Below are 20,349 nucleotides of genomic sequence, written 5' to 3' on the forward strand. Positions count from 1 at the left end.
GGGCCAAAGGGTCAACTGGTTCGCCACTTTCAGCCAGCTCGTTGGCTAGCCCAATTTCAATTTATTTTTTATTTATTTTTTGTTCTTTTCTATTAGCTCAGCCTTTTTTTTAAGACTTTTTTTGTAAAAAAAAATTCTAAGTTTTTCCTACACCATTTCTCACATATTTTTCACTATTTCATACTATCTTACCTTATTTTATTTCAATTCTTCACATTCCATACTATAGCCCTTTGGCCCTTAGTTGGAGACGGTTTTATGTGACAGGGCTAAAACAAGCCCTATGGCCCTTTGGCCCTCGATTGGAGATGGTAAGGAATATGGCCCTGAATTGTTCATTAAAATATTAATTTCTTTAAGGACCAGAGGGCTAAACCGAGCCATCTTGCCAGTCTTCGGTTGGAGATGACCTTTGACTCTGGACATCAGAGCGAATCCAATTTCTTTAATAGAAGCTACTAGTACTATTCAAATTTTAATGATCAGGACATTTTTTTGTGTGAAATTTGTATAATGAATCAAATTCTTTTCTTTATTTATTTTTATGCTTTTTTTTAATAATCCAACTCCATTAAAAAGAGAAACCACGAATACAGTCAGTATCGATACAATCAAAGTTTAAGGCAGAAGAAGCAAATTGGGGAGTTACATATTCCCAAATATGATTCGACGGAATACGTAACCCATACTTGGCAAAAGTATCTGCCATAAAGTTTGCTTCCCTAAAAATATGGTTCCACTTCATAAAAGAGAACTTATTGGCCAGTCTTTTGATTTCTTCGACCACATTAAGAAGGTTCCATGGAACATCCTAATGACCAAGTACTGCCTATTTAGGATAAATTGTCGATTTAGTTCTTAAATTATTACTTGAGTGAAAATTAGGTTCCTATATTATTTTTTCAGAAAAATCAGTCCTTAAATTAATAAAATCTACCACTTGCATCTCTAATATTATATTCGAAGCTATTCTATTTAATTTTCATCAATTTAAGTCATGTGACTTGCACGTGACACACTTTAGAGGGTAATTGGTAATTTTTTAGAGTTTAAGGACTTTTTTTTCGAAAATATAGTGTATGGAGTTAACTTTGTAAGGTAAATTAGACGTTAGATTTGCAAATTATATACAACGTTAAGGGCTTATAGGCAGACAATGGCGGCATCACCCTCTAAAATATGTTATGCGACTTAAGTTTACAAAAAAATGGATAAAATAGCTTTTAATGTAATATTAGGGATGAAATTAGCAGTTTTAATGAATTAAGGGACTTATTTTACCGAAAAAAATAATTCAATGACCTAATTTTAACTAAGGTAATAATTTAGGGACAAAATCGGCAATTTACCGTTCTATTTACTATGGCGGGTTATACAATGATGTTTACATTTTTGTCTGATGTTTGGCGTTTAAATTTTTGTATGATGCTTGAATTATTATACATAACTTTGTATGGTGCTACTATGAAATATTCTCTACTTATTGCATTATTGTGCTACTTTTTCGTATTTTGCTTGTAACATCTCACTTCACCAAGGGGAGTGGATCCTCTAAACCTATTATGTATATTCTCATCTTTACCTAGCACGAGGCTTTTTGGGAGCTCACTAGCTTCGGGTTCCATCGGAACTCCGAAGTTAAGCGGGTTCGTACGAAAGCAATCCCAGGATTGGTGACCCACTGGGAAGTTCTCGTGTGAATTCCCAGAAATAAAACCGTGAGGTCGTGGTCGGAGCCCAAAGTGGATAATATACGACGGAGTCGAGCCCAGGATGTGATGGGGGCCTAGGCCGGGATGTGACATTGCTTATTTGTTGCTATCACTTATATGCTTCCATCATGTTTTCAATGTTGTGCAGTTTCTCTTCTGTCATATTGTTCAAGTGTTGAACATCTCTTTCTTCATTGTCTTTTTTTTAATTTTTTATTATTATCATCATCTTGTAGTAGGTTGATGTAGTTTCTTCTTTGAAATTTTGAGGTTTCCAATATTGCTAATGACGAGTATTTATTTTGCTCTAAATATACATTATTCATCTTCCGTTACTAATAACATATCATACTTAAAATCTCCGAACTCATCTAAGGCTAACATCTGGACTCGTCGATATCTCAGAATATTTTGTTGTGTAAGAGTCCATTTGTATGGTGATATAGAGGAATGTTTTGTCCTGAGACTATATCCAAAGTCCATTTGTTGAAACTCGATACAATGGTTTGATTTTATACCGTATTTCGATTTCTGTGCTTAACATATATCCAACCATTGGATCATCATGAAATTATAGTACATTGTTGTACATATTATTTGAGGATCTTAAGAATCTATGAATCGAAAATTTGTTGCGCGGGTTTTCTAGATTGACTTACGTAGGATTTTTGACCTTCTATTAACCATGTTGACTGATGGTTGCCTTTGGGGTCAAAAAGTTCCAAATCATTCATAAATATTGACGTTAGCATTACTAGAGACTGATATAACCTTGTGGCCTATCTTGGTCGGCGTGCCTTCTAGGAAGATGTGCACCTCGATTTGCGTGCAAGTGGCACCGTACTTAGAGTTTCATGTTTATTGGACTTCTAGATGAGATGCCAGTATGTGAGTGACTTTAATAAATGTTGTATTAGTTATTACCCTAAAAAATTTCATGCTAGTATACATAGTGGATATGACATGGATTTACAAAATGTATTTTCTACTAACTGTTGCTTTTAAATTATACCATCGATCTATTTTATGAAATGTGATTTGCCTGCATATTTAAAATGTTTATGAAATGTGAGGGCTAGTGGAGGACCGCCTATTGTCACGGGGAGTTGCCGCATCAAACTTGTGTCATGTCTCGCTTCGTTGAGTTATTTTAAACAAAGATCTAGAATTCTACTCGATTATATTGAGTGGTCTAAATCCTATTTCATCTCGATTCCATTAAGTAGACTGGAATCATGTTCTGTTCGAATTTCGTTGAGTTTTCGGAACCCCTTATGTGTTAGTTCCATTAAGTGGTTTGGAACCCTGCTTCGTCTTGATTTCGTTGAGTGATCTGGAATTGTGTTATGTTGAGATTCCATTAAGTGGTCTAGAATTCCCTTCCATGTTGATTATTTTGTGTGGTCTGAAATCGTGCTCCTCTGGAGTTCTGTTCAATAGTCTAGTACCCTGCTTCGTCTGGTTCCCTTGATTGGTTTGGAATCCCTCTTCTTAGTTTTTTGTTGTTGAGTGGTTTGGAACCCCCTCCACTTGGATTCCATTGAATGGTCTTTGTTGATGCACAAAACCGGAAGTCTTGGAACAACGTAAATCCGATTGTGAATCAGCAGATAATGTAAATAACATAAGATGTATCGTGGTTCACCCCAAGGTTTGGGCTACGTCCACACTGATTGTATTATATTTCTCTGAGAAGTAAGGGAGAGAGTGCTCTGAGAGTGAGAGCTTTGAGAGGGGTGAGGAGACTTAGGAAAATGGCCTCCCCCAATTGTGAGGGTGATGGGTCCTTTTATAGAATAAGGACTCCTCACTTATTACATATTTGCCCCTTTCTTTATCACATAATTACATTTAAGTCCCCCTAGTATTTGTACGAGATCTAAATACGAGGCCCTAAATATGGTATAAACAGTAGTCCCCCAAGTCTTCAGTCAAGAGAGTCTTTTGGCTGGAGACTTGAAATTCAGTCCATGTGTGGGCCGAAGTAACTAGATGTCGTCTTGAACTGGTACTTGATATGAGGCGGTGCTCAAAGTAAAATGATGCTCAACTAGAAGTAGCACACGCTGCAAGGCTGCTCGGCTCGTGGCTTATGTTGCCTTGATTGGCTCAGCTTGCGGCGTTTGAAGGTGAGGGAGTCCCTTTTATAGAATAAGGGCTTGCTCCTCAATACATGAATGATGGGCTAGAGTTGATGCTCTCTAATAATGGTGAGAGAGTCATTTTTATAGAATAAGGGCTCGCTCCTCAATACATAAATGATGGGCTAAAGCTGATGCTCGCGACGAAACTGTTGCTCAGTAGGCGGCAATGATCTCTAATGGTAGTGAGGGAGTCCCTTTTATAGAATAAGGGCTCGCTCCTCAATACATAAGTGATGGGTGCTTTCTAATGAAAGTGAAGGAGTTATTTTTATAAAATAAGGGCTCGTTCTTCAGTACATAAATAATGGGCTAAGTCCCCCAAGTATTTTTCATGAGACCCAGTTGAGGCCCAATATATGGTGTATAGTGTAGTCCCCCAAGTCTTCGGTCAATAGAGTCTGTTGGCTGGAGACTTCAAATTGAGTCCATGTATGGGCCGAAGTGGCGGTTGTTCGGATGTGGTATTTGTATACCCTGCACTGAAGCTTTGTAGGTGAAGCTTTGCAAGTGAAGCTTTGAAGATGGAGCTTTGTAAATGAAGCTTTTGAAGTTGGAGCTTTTGTAAATGAAGCTTTTGAAGCTAATTGACATGAGTGATGCTCATGAATGTTTATGTTGATTGACATGAGTGATGCTCATGGATGTTGTCATGAGTGATGCTCATGAATGTTAACATAAGTGATGCTTATGAATGTTGACATGAATGATGGTCATGAATGTTTATGTATGATTGTCATGAGTGATGCTCATGAATGTTTATGTATGAATGACATGAGTAATGCTCATGTATAATTTGGAGTACTAGGCGTACTTTTGATCACCTGGTTGGTGGCATGAATGGCTAGTTGCCAAATTAAAGTACGGGTTGTACATCTCATCACCTGGTTGGTGGCAATAGCGGCAGATTGCCAAATAATTTTGGAGTACTGGACGTACTTTTGATCACCTGGTTGGTGGTGGTAGCGGCAGGTTGCCGAATAATTGTGGAGTACTGGACGTACTTTTGATGACTTGGTTGGTGCTATTTTAGGTTTATGGGCCTTCGCTCTCCACACAACATTCCAGCCCATTTATTTTGGGCTTTGCCCTTTTTTTTTTTTTTTTTTTTTTTTTTACCCTCTGATAGGGTTTATACAGATGTCTTCGAGAGATAAGAAAAATACATTACACCATTCAAAAAATAAAGATTTCGACAGTTGCAGAACGTTGATGTGTACTGCGCCTACTGCGTACTGGGTTGCTTCTATTGGTAGCCTTCGTTGGTTTGGATGGTTTTTGAGAGATTGGGATTAATAGCTGTTGGCAGATCTGAATTCGAATGAGCTGGCTTGTTAGCCCACCATCATCGTGGTTGTGGACTGCACCACCCCACTATGCACCCCATTAATATTATCTGCTTTTGCCTTTTGTTTACCTTCTGCTTTTACTTTGCAGAGTGCAGATGTCACTCAAGTTCTCTGTTTCCTTTCTGCTTTTGCCGACAAAAGCAGTGGAGGAGTGGGGGCAGCAATGTCTGCAGGTTCAACTTTTGTACATGGCATGTAGTGGAAAGCCTGGGACTGGTAGAGTGGGAAATCTCTGCGTCGGAGCAGCCAACTGCTGCCTTGGAAAACATGGTACTCCTGGAGTTGGTGCGTCCGGAGTACGCTGGTGGAGTTGTCGACAACCTTGATGCATGAATTCTCCAAGGGCAGCCTTCAGCCTTACACTAGACAGTCACACAATGATTATCATTCTTCTTATACCTAAAGCTTCGCATGAATTCTCCAAGGACCTTGCCCGTCTTTTTATGCTTGAGAAATTTGATAGTGCCAGCACCTCGCTCTATCCACTGGTTATCGTCTTTATCAAATCAATAAAGCTTCGCCTTCAGATCGAGGATGGCGTCTTCCTCTTCTTCGCATGTGGTAACGGCAACCTCCTTGAGCCGGACAATCAGAGCGACCTGAACTCTGATGTCGTCGTCGTCGCCGGCGAGTGGGGCCTCATCGTCTTCTCTGTGCTCAGGATCGGTGGCACTCAACATCGGGAGGCAGCTGGGAAGGCCAGAACGCTGAGGTGGCAGCCCAAGGCGGTCGCCCTCATCCTGCAACTCACCGAATCCTCCAACCTACATTTCTCCACTTTCACATGTGAGTCGGAGGAAAAGTGGTGCTGCTCTCGAACCTTTTGTCAGAATTCCCCGTCAACGACGGTGGAGATGTCGAGCAGTGGGCTACCTATCCCCAACATAATTCCCTCGGACACCATCACAGCGAGAGAGAGCTCTAAAACTGTGCAGTGTCGATGAACTTCAAGAAAAGCGGCTCGAGATAGATGATTCCTTGGACGTTATCGCGAACAAGCTTCGACAAGCTCTGGTCCTGATAGATGCTATTGGTGAACTGCACCGAGTCTTCCTTCGCACGCTCTCCCATTGCTCGTTCACCGCTACTGTATTTCGAAGGCTGACACAGGAAATAAGAGCACCGGAACTCGGAAATTGAAACCTACTGATTTTGAATCTGGACTGCAAGCTAGGATTTGAAGAGAAAGCAGAGAGAGAAAGAGGGGTAGCTCCGTGGGTTCTGTCTTGCAGGAATGGGTTGGGCTGCATTCCTCCTTTTTTGTTCAATTTTTTTTTTTCGATCAATGAGGGACTGGACGAGAGGTACGATCTTGACGAGATCTTTGAAGATGACGCGATCGAGATTGCTGTTGTCATCCATTGAGAAAACCAGTTCTATGGAAGATGACTTTGGTGAGGGCTCGATCGTTGGCAAGGACCGTGCCCTGATGTTTGTGGGTGAGCCTGCTGGCCAGGGCGTTGAGGAGCGTTGATTTGCCACTCCCTGATGGGCCGAGAATGGCTAGGATTTCTCCGGGGGACATCATTCATGTGATTCCATGTAGGATTGTCCGTTATGGTTCTTCTTGTCCGAGTTTATCCTTGTGACCAAACAAACACCATCTGTACCTTGATTTGTTGTCTATCTTCACTTTGTAACACATGTCCACGAACTTGAGAGTGATAGGAAAACAATTAGTGGAAGGGATTAAGGAGGGCGAATGATTTGGTGATTGATCTGAATCGTTGGGAGTTTGATTTCTCAGGTTTTAGTTTTGCAGATTCATGGCAGAGGTGAAAAAATAAAAGAGAACCGACATAGCTTTTCGTGTCGATTCCCACAGACGGCGCCAAATGTTGATGCACAAAACCGGAAGTCTTGGAACAACGTAAATCCGACCGTGAATATGCAGATAATGTAAATAACACAAGATGTATCGTGGTTCACCCCAAGGTTTGGGCTACGTCCACACTGATTGTATTATATTTCTCTGAGAAGTGAGGGAGAGAGTGCTCTGAGAGTGAGAGCTTTGAGAGGGTTGAGGTGACTTAGGAAAATGGCCTCCCCCAATTGTGAGGGTGAGGGGTCCTTTTATAGAATAAGGACTCCTCACTTATTACATATTTGCCCATTCCTTTATCACATAATTACATTTAAGTCCCCCGAGTATTTGTACGAGATCTAAATACGAGGTCCTAAATATGGTATAAACAGTCTTGAATCCCATTTCCTACTCAGTTCCGTTGACTGTCCAAAATCATGTCCTCATTGGATTCCGTTGAGTGGTCTGGAATCCCTTTCCAATGTCGGTTTCGTTGAGTGGTCATGAACCATGCTTCATTGGATTCCGTTAAGTGGTCTGGAATCTCTCTTCCTCTTTAGGTTCCCATAAGTCAGTCTACAATGCGGAAACTTAGGAGTCGTAGGCTTTAGTTGAACAGTGACGCTCTAGCCCTAAGTTTTAGCATATTAATAAGCGAAGATTTGAGAATCTTTGTGAACCGATTTAGAAAGGACGATGAATGTTTTATGATTACTTTGGGATTTCCAGCTAGGTTATTTATAATGTTATACAATATGGTTCATGAATGATATTGATTTTTTATCTGATTGGTTGATCAATGTGGTTAAAGGTTAATATTAGGCATCGTTGGTTCATTGAAATGTTATATGTTGTTGATTGTGATATATGTGAATAATGAAATAACATATTGGTGCATCACGTATGTTGGGAGCAGTTTGGAATTCTATGTTTCTTGCCAGTTAATGCCTTGAGAATATTCAGAGCTTAACATAAATGATGAACTACAAATTGTTTGATCCCGTCTTTAGATAAATAGGCTGTCTAACACAAATTAAGGGTAAATGTAGCCGTAACATATAAGGAAAGGTTACGGTGTTGTTAAATTAACAGGCCGTTTTAATCATAATTGGCGGCGAGGCGTGTTGTGGTACAGTTATGTCTTGACATCACGTATCGATCCTAGAAGTACTTTGGGATTGGGGTGTGACGACGATATTCTATTCTTGTTCAATAATTGAGTCTTGATAAGATATCAACTAATGTATTATTACTACCTTTAATATGTCCAAAAATTGGTTTAAAACAATTTCATGTAATTGAATCAATAAAATTGACCCATCTTTGGGTTGCTTGCTTGTTAGTATGTATTTTATTGTAATGAGAAACTATGTTTTGACAACCTGTCCTTATTGTAAATACTCCATTATGTAAAAGTTAAATAAAATGCTTCAAGTGAGTTGATAATTCTTAAAATTTCTAAATCTATTACTAGAAATATTGAATGTACGTCACTCATTTTTTTATGCATATTTACAAACTTGTTCATCAGACTTTGGTGGATTCTTATGCTTTTTCTGATATAATATTCATGCACATCCTCATGATGAAGCATTTGTTTCAACTATTTTCTAACTATCATCTAATAGCAAAATTATTGGCTTAAGCTTTGTAATTTCTTGCTTTATATTTTGTACTAATTTAATATCTTCAGTATTAAAATATTTTTTTTCGAGTTTTGCTAGTTTTACTGTGCAATACTACTATTTTCCTTCCTAAATCAGGAATAAAATTCCTTGCATAATTTAACAATCCTAAAAATGCTTGTTATTGTTTTTTGTCTTCTAGCTTATCAAGAAATTCTAAAACTATCTTAGCCATATGATCTTGTAATGTATTGTTCCTGACTTAATGTACATTATTAAAATTTTATATCTTGTTTTTCTAATGCTATTCTGTTTTTGGTAATCACAATTCTATTATTTATAAATTCTTGTAAACTATCTTTAAATACTTTATGTGTTCATTCCTATTTTTACTATGTACTAAAATATCTACATATATACTACAAAATTTACATATTTCTTAAAAATTTGGTCCGTCTTTCTTTGAAATTTATTTGAAAGATAGATGGAGCATTTTTCAATCCAAATAGCATAACAAGTCCTTCAAAATTTCATTCTGGACAAGTAAAAGTTGTCCATGCAGCATCCCACATTGCTCAGGAGAATGGATCCTCTAAGCCTTATATGTATATTCTTAGCTCTACCTAGCACGAGACCTTTTGGGAGGTCACTGGCTTCTGGTTCCATTGGAACTCCGAAGTTAAGCGAGTTCGCGCAAGAGCAATCCCATGATGGGTGACCCACTGGGAAGTTCTCGTGTAAGTTCCCAGAAACAAAACCGTGAGGGTGTGGTCAGGACCTAAAGCAGACAATATCGTGCTACGGTGTAGTCTAGCCCGGGATGTGGTGGGGGCCCGGGTCAGGATGTGACAATTTAGTATCAGAGCAAATCCATGGCCGGAAGTGTCCCGACGAGGACGTAAGGCCCTTAAGAGGGGTAGATTGTAACATCCCACATCGCTCAGGGGAGTGGATCCTCTAAGCCTTATATGTATATTCATATCTCTACCTACCACGAGGCTTTTTGGGAGCTCATTGGCTTCGGGTTCCATTGGAACTCTGAAGTTAAGCAAGTTTGCGCGAAAGCAATTCCATGATGGGTGACCTACTGGGAAGTTCTCGTGTGAGTTCCCTAAACAAAACTGTAAGGGCGTGGTCAGGGTCCAAAGCGGACAATATCGTGCTACGGTGTAGTTGAGCCCAGAATGTGGTGGGGGCCTGGACCGGGATGTGACAATCCACTCAACTAATTCTTCTGCTAATCTAATTTGCCAAAATTATGATTTACAATCAAATTTACTAAAATATTTATTCTCTTGAATTTCATTTATAAGTTCATCTTTATTAGGTAATTTGTAACTATCTTTATAAGTATTATCGTTTAATCTCTTATAATTATAAACTATCATAACCTTTCCTCTATTTAACTCTGAAAGTTTTCAAATTACAAATGATGCTTATCTATGTTTAGGTTTAGAGGGTCTAATTACTTTTGTTGTGCCATTGATTGGCCTGCATTTAAGCCTCACTACTTAGCCCATAAAGTATGTAAGAGAGGAGGATAACTCTTGTTCAATAAAATGGATCATTTACCCTCACTTAGGAGGATGGCAAACCCTAGCCTCTATGGAAAAAAGCATCTATGTACAATGCGACTCTTATTTTACATAGTGAAAGAGGATCTACACCAACATGGGCGTAACACCAACTTGGGATGAACCACAATATATATGTGTATGTTATTTACCATCAGATCTGCATTGGTCCAAGATTGACTTGATTTTGTGCATTAACATTTAATGCGATATGTGGGAATCGATACGAAAAACTATGTATAGATAGCTATGTTGATTCTCCCTCGTCTTTACACTATGTGAAACTCTCACACCTCCCCACTGTGAAACTCTCATAACCTCCACTTTTCACTATGAAATCTCACAACCAGTGAACCCAAAACCTCTCTCTGGCCAAATTTTCCAACCAACCTACACCTTAAAACTGACTAAGAAATCCATGATGACTTTTATCCTCTGGTCATAGCAAGGACCCAACAATGGTCCATTTCCCATTGACCTCCTCACAGCAACACATCCATCATCTCATCTTATCTCTCTCAAATTTCACAGCAACACTCGGCCATCAAAGTCTAAAAAAGAGATTCAATCTACAAAATCAAGTGAAAACATGGATGTTCTGTGCTAGAAATTACCCGCACCACTGAAAATTTCTCTTGCGACTATAATGCACAATTGACACCTTTCATGACATCTCATCGCTTCACCACCATTGCCTTGGAATTAGAAGACTTGGATCTGCCAGATCCCTTCAAAACCCAATTGATACTGCTTCAGCAAATTCACTGCCATCATCACCTCTATGATTAGGGCAACAATGTCTAATTTATGGGAAAAACCAACGAAAAATTTAAGAGGATCCTTTATCTTCCTTTATCTTTTACCTTCCAACATATGGTATATCTATTATTCATAGATTTTATTATGATGATATTCTCTCTTATCACATTACTATTACTATGTAATGTGATGTAGGCTGACATCACGTGCTTTCATTTTATAATATTTACCACATGACTATCACATGTACATGCTCATATTTCATTAGTCACATACATAAGCAATTACTCGTGCAATCTTAACCGATTTCCTAGTGTACTGTTATTGGCCCTAACGATGTCACGTATGGAACAAGTCATTTACCACACAACTTATTTATTTGTGGAACCATTGATCAATTAGCTTTGTTAACATTGTTACTGATTAAAGAAACCTACCGACCATTACTGATCAACTTATAGATCGATGAGCTACATGCTTATGGTGACAAAGATTTATACCTAACATTATCTCTTGTTTGATCGAACACCCGCTCGCTCGGACACTCACTCATTTGGACATCTATGTGCTTAAACACTTATTCGTTTAGACCCTTACGAGCTTGGACACCCTTGAGCTCGAATTCGACTCACTTAACCAACTTGTGAACCCAATGTGTGAACCTGACACGTAGACCTAATACATGAACTCCAAAACAGACCCGGGTCATATTAAGAATTAACTCATATTGAGCGCACACTTACGTTAAATGCATACTCGTAACGAAGAACACCACTAAGTGAGTTGCCTCGAAATGAACAAGCCTTTAGCCAAGCAACTGCCTTGCTGAGAGCACAGCCTCTAGCCGAGTTAAGTGACAACCTGCACATTTTCGGAGTATTGCTTCACATTGAGCACCGCCTTATGTTGAGTACCGATTCTAGATGATAACTGGTCAGTTCGGCCTGCACATGAATTGTACTTGAAGCTTCAGCTAAAAGACTTCGTTGACTGAAGGCTTGGGGGATTTCTGTTGTACCATTGATCGGGCCTCAATATTTGGGCTTCACTATTTAGCAGATCTAGCAATTTCTAAAATAACGGGTTTTGTGTCAACAAGATAACTAATTAGGTCATTATTGTATCACACAATAAAAACCCGCTTATAACAAGTCTACTCGAGGGTGACACACTAGTAACCCGCTTCGATAAGTTAAGAAAAAAGTCATTTTGATGATTTTAATTTTTAAACTACTAAAAAAACTTACTATAAAATACAAGAGTCACAGAGTGTATGTATATATTGTATATTGATATGTATTATTTTATTATTATTCTGTATAAATTTAAAAAATTTAAGTTTTTATTTATTTTATAGTATACCATAGGCAAAGAGTGAGATTTAAATTATAAAACACATTAAAAAAATCAAGTAATTTAAAAAAATATATATATGAATGCTCGTGAACGCATACATCGTCGTTTGAATTTTTAAAACCATACAAACCCTCATGAATAGTTTTAAGGGAGTTTAAAATAAATAAAATTCATAATCATTAATGTACAAGTATGAAAAATGTGAAAACATATATAAAAGCCCGTGATTGCATCCTCTACGCTTAGACGATGGTTACATGGTCATTTATATTTTTAAACCCTCCAAATCTTATGAATTAGTGTTTTTTATTTGAGTGCAAAATTAATAAAACTAATCATTATTGTAGGAGTGTGAAAAATGTATAAAAAAAAAATACAATCAGTTGTAATGACTTGCTTTATACTTTCTTGAAGGCGTCAACTCTGAAACCGACACTATAATCCCTCAACCTTATATTTAAATTTAACCCTTGATTGTCGTTTACGCTTTATTTTACTCACCGAATTTCATTTTTTAGACTTTCATTATTTATTGATAAGGGTCGGGTCATATTACCTAATAATAGTAACGGATCAATTTCAGGTCAGGTCCTATTACCTGTTTACTTTAATGGATGTTACACGACACGGTTCATTAAGATATTGAGTATGTCACGAAAACGACACGAGCATGAAAAATACAATGCGAATGCCAAGTTTACTACTTAGCCCATGAAGTATGCAAAAGGGGGGGGGGTGTAACTCTTGTTTTATAAAAAGGATCTTTAAGATTCACTTTAGGAGGATGACAAACTCTAGCCTTTCTAGCAACAAGCATCTATCATCTATGTACAATGTAACTCCCATTTACATAGTAAAAACCAGACCTATACCATCGTGGATGTAGCCCCAACTTGGGGTGAACCACAATGTATCATAGTGTTCTTGTGTGTGCCTGTTTGCCATTGAATCTGAGTTGGTCCAAGATTAAATTGATTTTTTGCAATAACAAATTTTAAATTTAATAACTCTTTTATTTGTTGCTCAAACTCTTGCTTAACTACATGACATGTTAGCTGTTTTAATGGTTAAATCTAGATTAATAATATCTAATTTTGCTAATATTTTATTTTTGTTCCAATGTAATTGAGGGTCTTCTCATATAATTTTAATTTGTTTTGCTAATTGTAATAATTCTTCCAAACTTTTTGGTCTGTCTAATTATAATACCTTTATAGGGGTTGCTTATTCTAATTTTGGATATTCATGCTAAAATATTTATTCATCAGATTCTTCTTTATTATGATGCTCATCATTTTCTTTTGAATTCTCTAAAAAATAATTATCTCGACTACTAGATTCTTCTATACTTATGCTTCTAAAGTATTACTTTGGTTAGTTATTGTTGTACCTCTCTTAAAAAAATGTAATGTTAAGAATCATAAACAAAAAACCTTGCAAATTTTTCATAACGTTTAAACCATGGAAGAAAAAATCGATAATATCGGCGAAATATGACCGATATTATCTTTTTTTTGGAGATCCGATATTTTTTTAACTATCCAAATGATTTTCGTCAAAATATCGGAATATTATCAATAATATCGCGATATTTTCAAAATTATCGATAATATCGCCACATAATACTAAAAAATACTTAAATATGTTGAGAAAACTCAACACATACTTCACTTGATCATAGCCCAAAAGGCAAACAAGATATGGCTAACTGAGCAGGGGAATGTGGGTTTTATAGGACAAATTGCGAGGGCAGTGAGCAAGCATGGGCGATGTGGGACTCTCTCCCAATAGGAGAAAATCAGAATTTCGGCCGAACATTTACACCCACTTTAAACGGCCATAACTTTGTCAAAACTCAACGAAATCAAGCAAGAAAAAAATGAAAGTTGTAGCCCTCGAAGAGACGAAGAGAATGGTACCTCACACGATGTCTGAATTGTCGTGGTTTGGCCGGAAAATTCCTCGAAAGTCACTGAGATCGCCGGAAACTGGGTAAGATTCAAATGAGTATAACTTTTTTAATACTCAACGAAATTGAGTGAAACAAAAAGGAACGTTGTACTACTCGACGAGAAGAAGAGACTAATACCTTGCATGCCGGCCAAATCGCCGTGGTTTGGCCGGAAATTTCCTCGAAAGCCACTGAGGTCGCCGGAAATTGGGTAAGATTCAAATGAGTATAACTTTTTCAATACGCAACTAAATTGAGTGAAACAAAAAGGAAAGTTGTAGCCCTCGAAGAGACGAAGAGAATGGTACCTCACACGACGTCTGACTCGTTGTGGTTTGGCCGGAAATTGCCTCGAAAGCCACTGAGGTCGCCGAAAACTGGGTAAGATTCAAATGAGTATAACTTTTTCAATACTCAACGAAATTGAGTGAAACAAAAAGGAAAGTTGTACTACTCGATGAGACGAAGAGATTGATACCTTGCACGCTGGCCAAAATTCAATTGACACACTCCTGGCTTCCAAAATTCAATTCTTTTACTTTATATAAACTTGAAAAAACATAATCGGCATCCAAATTAAAGTTTAGTCTTATTCTTATGTGTAAGAAATTTAAAGTGTCAAATTCGGCACATTATTCTTCATCATTTTATTCACTTCCCTTTTTTTTTTTGATATCCTAAATAAAACCTCCAAATATTGTACTAATTAATTATATATAAATGATTATGGTGTGTTTAAACTTCTTTCATTAATTACTACATATTTTCTATACTCACAATGTTTGTCAGCTCGCTATATAATCAACTTAAATCAGTTAAATCCATCATGCAATGCATTTCCTTCCAATTTTTTGTGATAAACTAATAGATAATTGACTAAATAAACATCCTACAAAGTTTCATTAAAAATTTCCAAGTTTTTCTTACAATTTCCGTGGTTTCCATGTAATTTTTATCGATATCGATATTATCCCGATATTTCCATCGATATTTCCGTGTTTTCGGACTACCGATATTTCCGATATTACCGATATTTTCTTCCTTGGTTTAAACCTAAAATGAATGATTATGAACCTACTAGTAAGATAAATGTTAATGGTAAATTAAATTGTTGTTTTTCTACTTTAATAGACTCATTATTAATGCAATGTGCTACATATACTGGTCTTTCAACAAATTGTGTTATTCTAACTAGTTTTGCTTATTTCTACCCATATTATGTTGGTACTAACTCTTCTCTTATAACACTCTTTATGCTTCCTGTATTTACCATTGCTATTGTTTGTATTTTATAATCTTTTACAAGTTTTACTTCACAATTTATGGTAATTAAATATTTTTTTTTTTTGGCTTTTCTATATTATGAATTGGGGTGGAATTTTTTACCAAATTACCATACAAACTGTACCATACCAAAGTTGTGCCAAAAAATTGTACCAATTGGTAATGCTATGGTATTTGTACTGTACCATACATTTGTATCCAAAGCCATTATCGGTGGTATAATGTATCATACCAATATTATTCATCTCATCTTCTCCTTCATCAAATTGAGTTGTTTTTCTCTCTGGTTTCGTCTATAAAGTTAATTTTTGTACAATTTTAAAGAATATTGAGATGGAGTCTAGGAATCTCTGTACTCCTTTTTTTTTAGGAGTGCTGAGTGCTTTCAGTAATTCTTCCATCTATTTACTCTTTTTTTCTTAAATTAATCTCTATATATTCTCTATAATTAAATAATAATAAAATTAGAAACCCAAGAAAGTGGCCAAAAATGCATTTGAGCCTTGAATGGGTTAAAAAAAAATCAATTTTTGGACCAAAATAGTGGCCCAAAACAAAGTTATAACTACCATTATCATATCATGCTAACCGAACTATTTGGCATGCTGAAATTCGGTATACCGAAAGTTTTGTACAATAATAGTAATAGATTTTGCTATATCAAAAGTTTGGTATGGTAATTGGGGATTTGGTACAGTAATTGTATCGATACCACCCCTAATTATGAACACTAGTCTTAATATTTCAATACTCTCTAGTGATTCAGTTGAATTTATCTAAAGACCTACTATTATAACAAGATTTACAAAATACTAAGTATGTATTATAGTATTTGTTTGCAATTAACTTACTACATTTATAACACCTTTCTAGTCAACCTAAATTAATATATTTAAACTTATTTTTTATGTTCATCTTCTATGAATGCACACATATACTCTTCTAAATCTATCTGATTAGAATAATCAGATTCTGAATCTATTATATTAATACTCTATATTCTATAAATACTCTCACTACCACTCAAATATCTAAGCTATATATCAATTGTATATTGTCATATTCTTCTAATTTAAATAACTTCATTAAATGGACTTTATCTCTGGACTACTTTCTTAATTTTGAACTCTTACGTCTAACATGTCTTGCTTCTCCACATAAATATCCTTTACAATTATTTTTACCTTTTTATGCTTTGTATTTTCTTATTCAAGGTATACCACTTCTTTTTCTAAATTGTTTGTGAATATATTTACACTTTCTATATGATCTGGAAGGTTGTATGGTGAAATTTTTATTTTGCTTAAAAGGTTTATATGACCTGTATTTCTTGTTATATATTTTCTTATGATTATATACTTATTATGAAAACCATATTGTTATAGTAAATCTATATTTTTACAACTCATATAAAATTGTTTCTTAATTTGTCATTTTGCTTTTAGTTGCCAATACTCTTGTCTAAGTATATCATATAAGTATATAATAAATTATTGTCATTTATCTACCAATTCTTCCAAAATATTTAAAGAAATTCGGGGTATAATCAGCTATGTACTATAAATCATAAATTTGTAATTGTTTTAAATTTCTAATAGCTTCCTTTGTTCTTGTTCACTTTTGCCATCTAGCCTATTAAAATCTAAAAATTCTTATTTAATTAAAGTAACAAAATCATCCATACTAAAATGTGTTTTAGCTACCTGATGCTGTTTTGAATTTTGTATTTTCCATGATTGGAAATAATAAAAAACTAAACCATCTAAAGTATGTTTTATAAATTACTAAAATCTAACATTAATGTTGCATGTATACAACTATCACTCAAATATCTAAGCTATATATATATTATATATCATCATCTTCTTCTAATTTAAATAACTTCATTAAATGTACCTTATCTCTAGATTGCTTTCTTAATTTTGAACTCTTAGGTCTAATAGGTCTTGCTTCTCCACATAAATATCCTTTACAATTATTTTTACCTTTTTATGCTATGTATTTTCTTATTCAAGGTATACTACTTCTTTTTCTAAATTTTTCTTTCTATATGATCTGGAAGGTCGTATGGTGAAATTTTTATTTTGCTTAAAAGGTTTATATGACCTGTATTTCTTGTTATATATTTTCTTATGATTATACTTATTATGAAAACCATATTGTTATGGTAAATCTATGTTTTTACAACTCATATAAAATTGTTTCTTAATTTGTCATTTTGCTTTTAGTTGACAATGCTCTTATCTAAGTATATCATATAAGTATATAATAAACTATTGTCATTTATCTACCAATTCTTCCAAAATATTTAATGAAATTTAGGGTATAATCAGCTATGTACTATATGTTGGAAGTTTTGAGACTCTTGTCCCACATTGGTGAAAACAAGATTCCAAGGTACCTTTATATATGTTTTGTCTTCTACAATATTAGTTATGTGTTGGACCACTTGGAATGGGAATTGAGGCTTGGGCCACCATTTCTATGGATTGGGCTTGATGATTATACCATAATATTAATATTAATTAATCAAGACAAGGGTTGAGGCTTGGGCCACCATTTCTATGGATTGGGCTTGATGATTATACCATAATATTAATATTAATTAATATTAATTAATCTGATCAATTAGTTTTAATTTCGAATTAAGTTTTTAATTAAATTAATTAAAAACGTTTTGATTAAAGATACAACCTTTTGTAGAGAGTTGTAAAGCTTCAGATACATCCAAAAGGTATTTGAAGAGGTATGAAAGAGCCTATATAACTGGAGTCCTCAGTTCATCATCCATCATCTTTTTTTCTTCCTTCTCTTCCGTACAAACTTTCCAGAGAGAGTAAACACACAAAGCAATTCGCTAGAATTCTATAATCCAGTGCGGGTTGTAGGATTAGGTAGTTGTATCCTGGTTGAGCACACGTTATAGAACCATAAGCACAAGAGTGGGACGGAATTACTGTTCGAAGGACATAGCTTTTACGCTAGCTTCTACCTTCTGTAATCAAGTTAGTACTGTTGATATTCTTATATTAATATCTGTATTTATTGTATACTTTTCATTCTGTATAGCAAGTACTTTTTGTGAAATAAAATTGTGAATTTCAAGTTCTGTTTATTTCTGTTATATTGTTTATTTCTGAATTGTTCTCCAACAATCTTCGAACACTATAAATCACAAATTTGTAATTATTCTAAATTTCTAATAGCTTCTTTTGTTATTGTTCACTTTTTCCATCTATCCTATTATGATCTAAAAATTATTGTTTAATTAAAGTAACAAAACCATCTATATTAAAATGTGTTTTAGCTACTTGATGTTGTTTTGGATTTTGTAGTTTCCATGATTGGAAATAATAAAAAACTAAACCATCTAAAATATGTTCAAAATAATCTAACATGTTTTGTAAATTACTAAAATCTAACATTAATATGTATACAACTATTTTCTCATCTTTGTATTGTTTTTTCATAATCTTGTGAATTTGCATTATCTAAATTCAATATATTTCCTACTATATTAATTTGTTCTGTTCCTTTCAAGTAAGACACCCTATTTTTCCTAGATGGCCTGACCATATTTTCATCTATGTAATCTATTCTATTTGTTCAGTATATTGCTCACTTGTTTGTCTTAAAAATTGTTGGTATGTTCTGGCAGTGTATCCTGAATTATTATCTACTCTTGATGTTCCACTTTCTTCAGCTGGGTTACACTCAATTTTTAGTTCCAATAAATAATTATACTTCTTTGCTCCTAAAACATTTTCTATTTCGTCAAATTTTTTTTTTTCATTTCTTCATCTGAAATCTTGTGTGGTCCTAAATTATATGTCTTATATATATATATATTTTAAATATTATTCCTCATCTAAATTATCAGTATCTCTATTTATAATTACTAAATATAATTGTTGCTTCTCCTGCACTAGTTTCTTATATTTGTACATGATATGGCTGCCTATTTCTTACTACATGTAAGTTAGGTAACATACATTGGTTTCCTTAAGGTACCGTTTGGTACGTGGGACGGGATGGAACGGAGTGGGACGAGGCGTTCCGTCCCACGTTTGGTGCGCCTAAAATGGGTGGAACGCGTTGTTCCATGGGATGAATTTTGGGTGAATTTTTGTTCCACCTCGCCCCCCTGGAATGACTCGTTTCATATCTGTGAAACACAAAATTATAACCTCTCCGTCTCCTTCTTCTTCCTCCTTGTTTCCATCCGAGGGTATCTTTACTCCCTCTCCGTTCCGTCCCGTCCTGTCCCATTTGCATACCAAATGATACCTAAAAGCTATTATCTACTGGTAGGATTATAAGGGTAAAACCAAGGATTTTTATCCAACAACTATTTTATTATAGGATAAGTTGAAATTTTGCCAAATAGCCCGTCTAGCTCAGTTGGTAGAGCGCAAGGCTCTTAACCTTGTGGTCGTGGGTTCGAGCCCCACGGTGGGCGTGTTTGAAATTTTACAATTACAAAAGTTTTTTTTTTTTTTTTTTTTTTTTTTTTTTTTTTTTCTAGGTAGTTGAGTTTTTGGGCTCAGTGTGTCATCTGTATATTCAGCTGATGGGCCGGATAACATCTACTGTGATGTGACCATCAAAGCACGTTAAATTGCATACATAATCGTAAATACAAATGTTGACGATGAGTTTTCATATTCTAACAACTTAACAGGGTTGATTGGTGTTCAGGTGACACAGAAGAAAATGAGTTTGAATGACCAACTCGAGCTAGATCAAAATTTGATAGGGTTGTCAACCCATGCTTAAAGCAAGTCTACCGCCAGC

At 35.5% G+C, this 20,349-nt stretch overlaps 1 long non-coding RNA gene and 1 other non-coding gene across 2 annotated transcripts in view; both read left to right on the forward strand.

The window, feature by feature from the left end:
- LOC126582340 (uncharacterized) overlaps positions 1 to 13,990 on the forward strand; it is a 29,134-nt gene extending 15,144 nt beyond the window's left edge. Inside the window, exon 2 of the long non-coding RNA XR_007609468.1 lies at positions 13,789 to 13,990. This is a non-coding gene — a long non-coding RNA (uncharacterized LOC126582340). The remainder of the gene's footprint in view (positions 1 to 13,788) is intronic.
- A 5,951-nt stretch (positions 13,991 to 19,941) lies between these two features.
- Positions 19,942 to 20,014, forward strand: TRNAK-CUU (transfer RNA lysine (anticodon CUU)). The gene has a single exon. It is a non-coding gene; the product is annotated as a tRNA-Lys (tRNA).
- Positions 20,015 to 20,349: the final 335 nt, after the last annotated feature.

The sequence above is a fragment of the Malus sylvestris genome, chromosome 9 (genome assembly GCF_916048215.2).
Source record: "Malus sylvestris chromosome 9, drMalSylv7.2, whole genome shotgun sequence".
Classification (NCBI taxonomy): domain Eukaryota; kingdom Viridiplantae; phylum Streptophyta; class Magnoliopsida; order Rosales; family Rosaceae; genus Malus; species Malus sylvestris.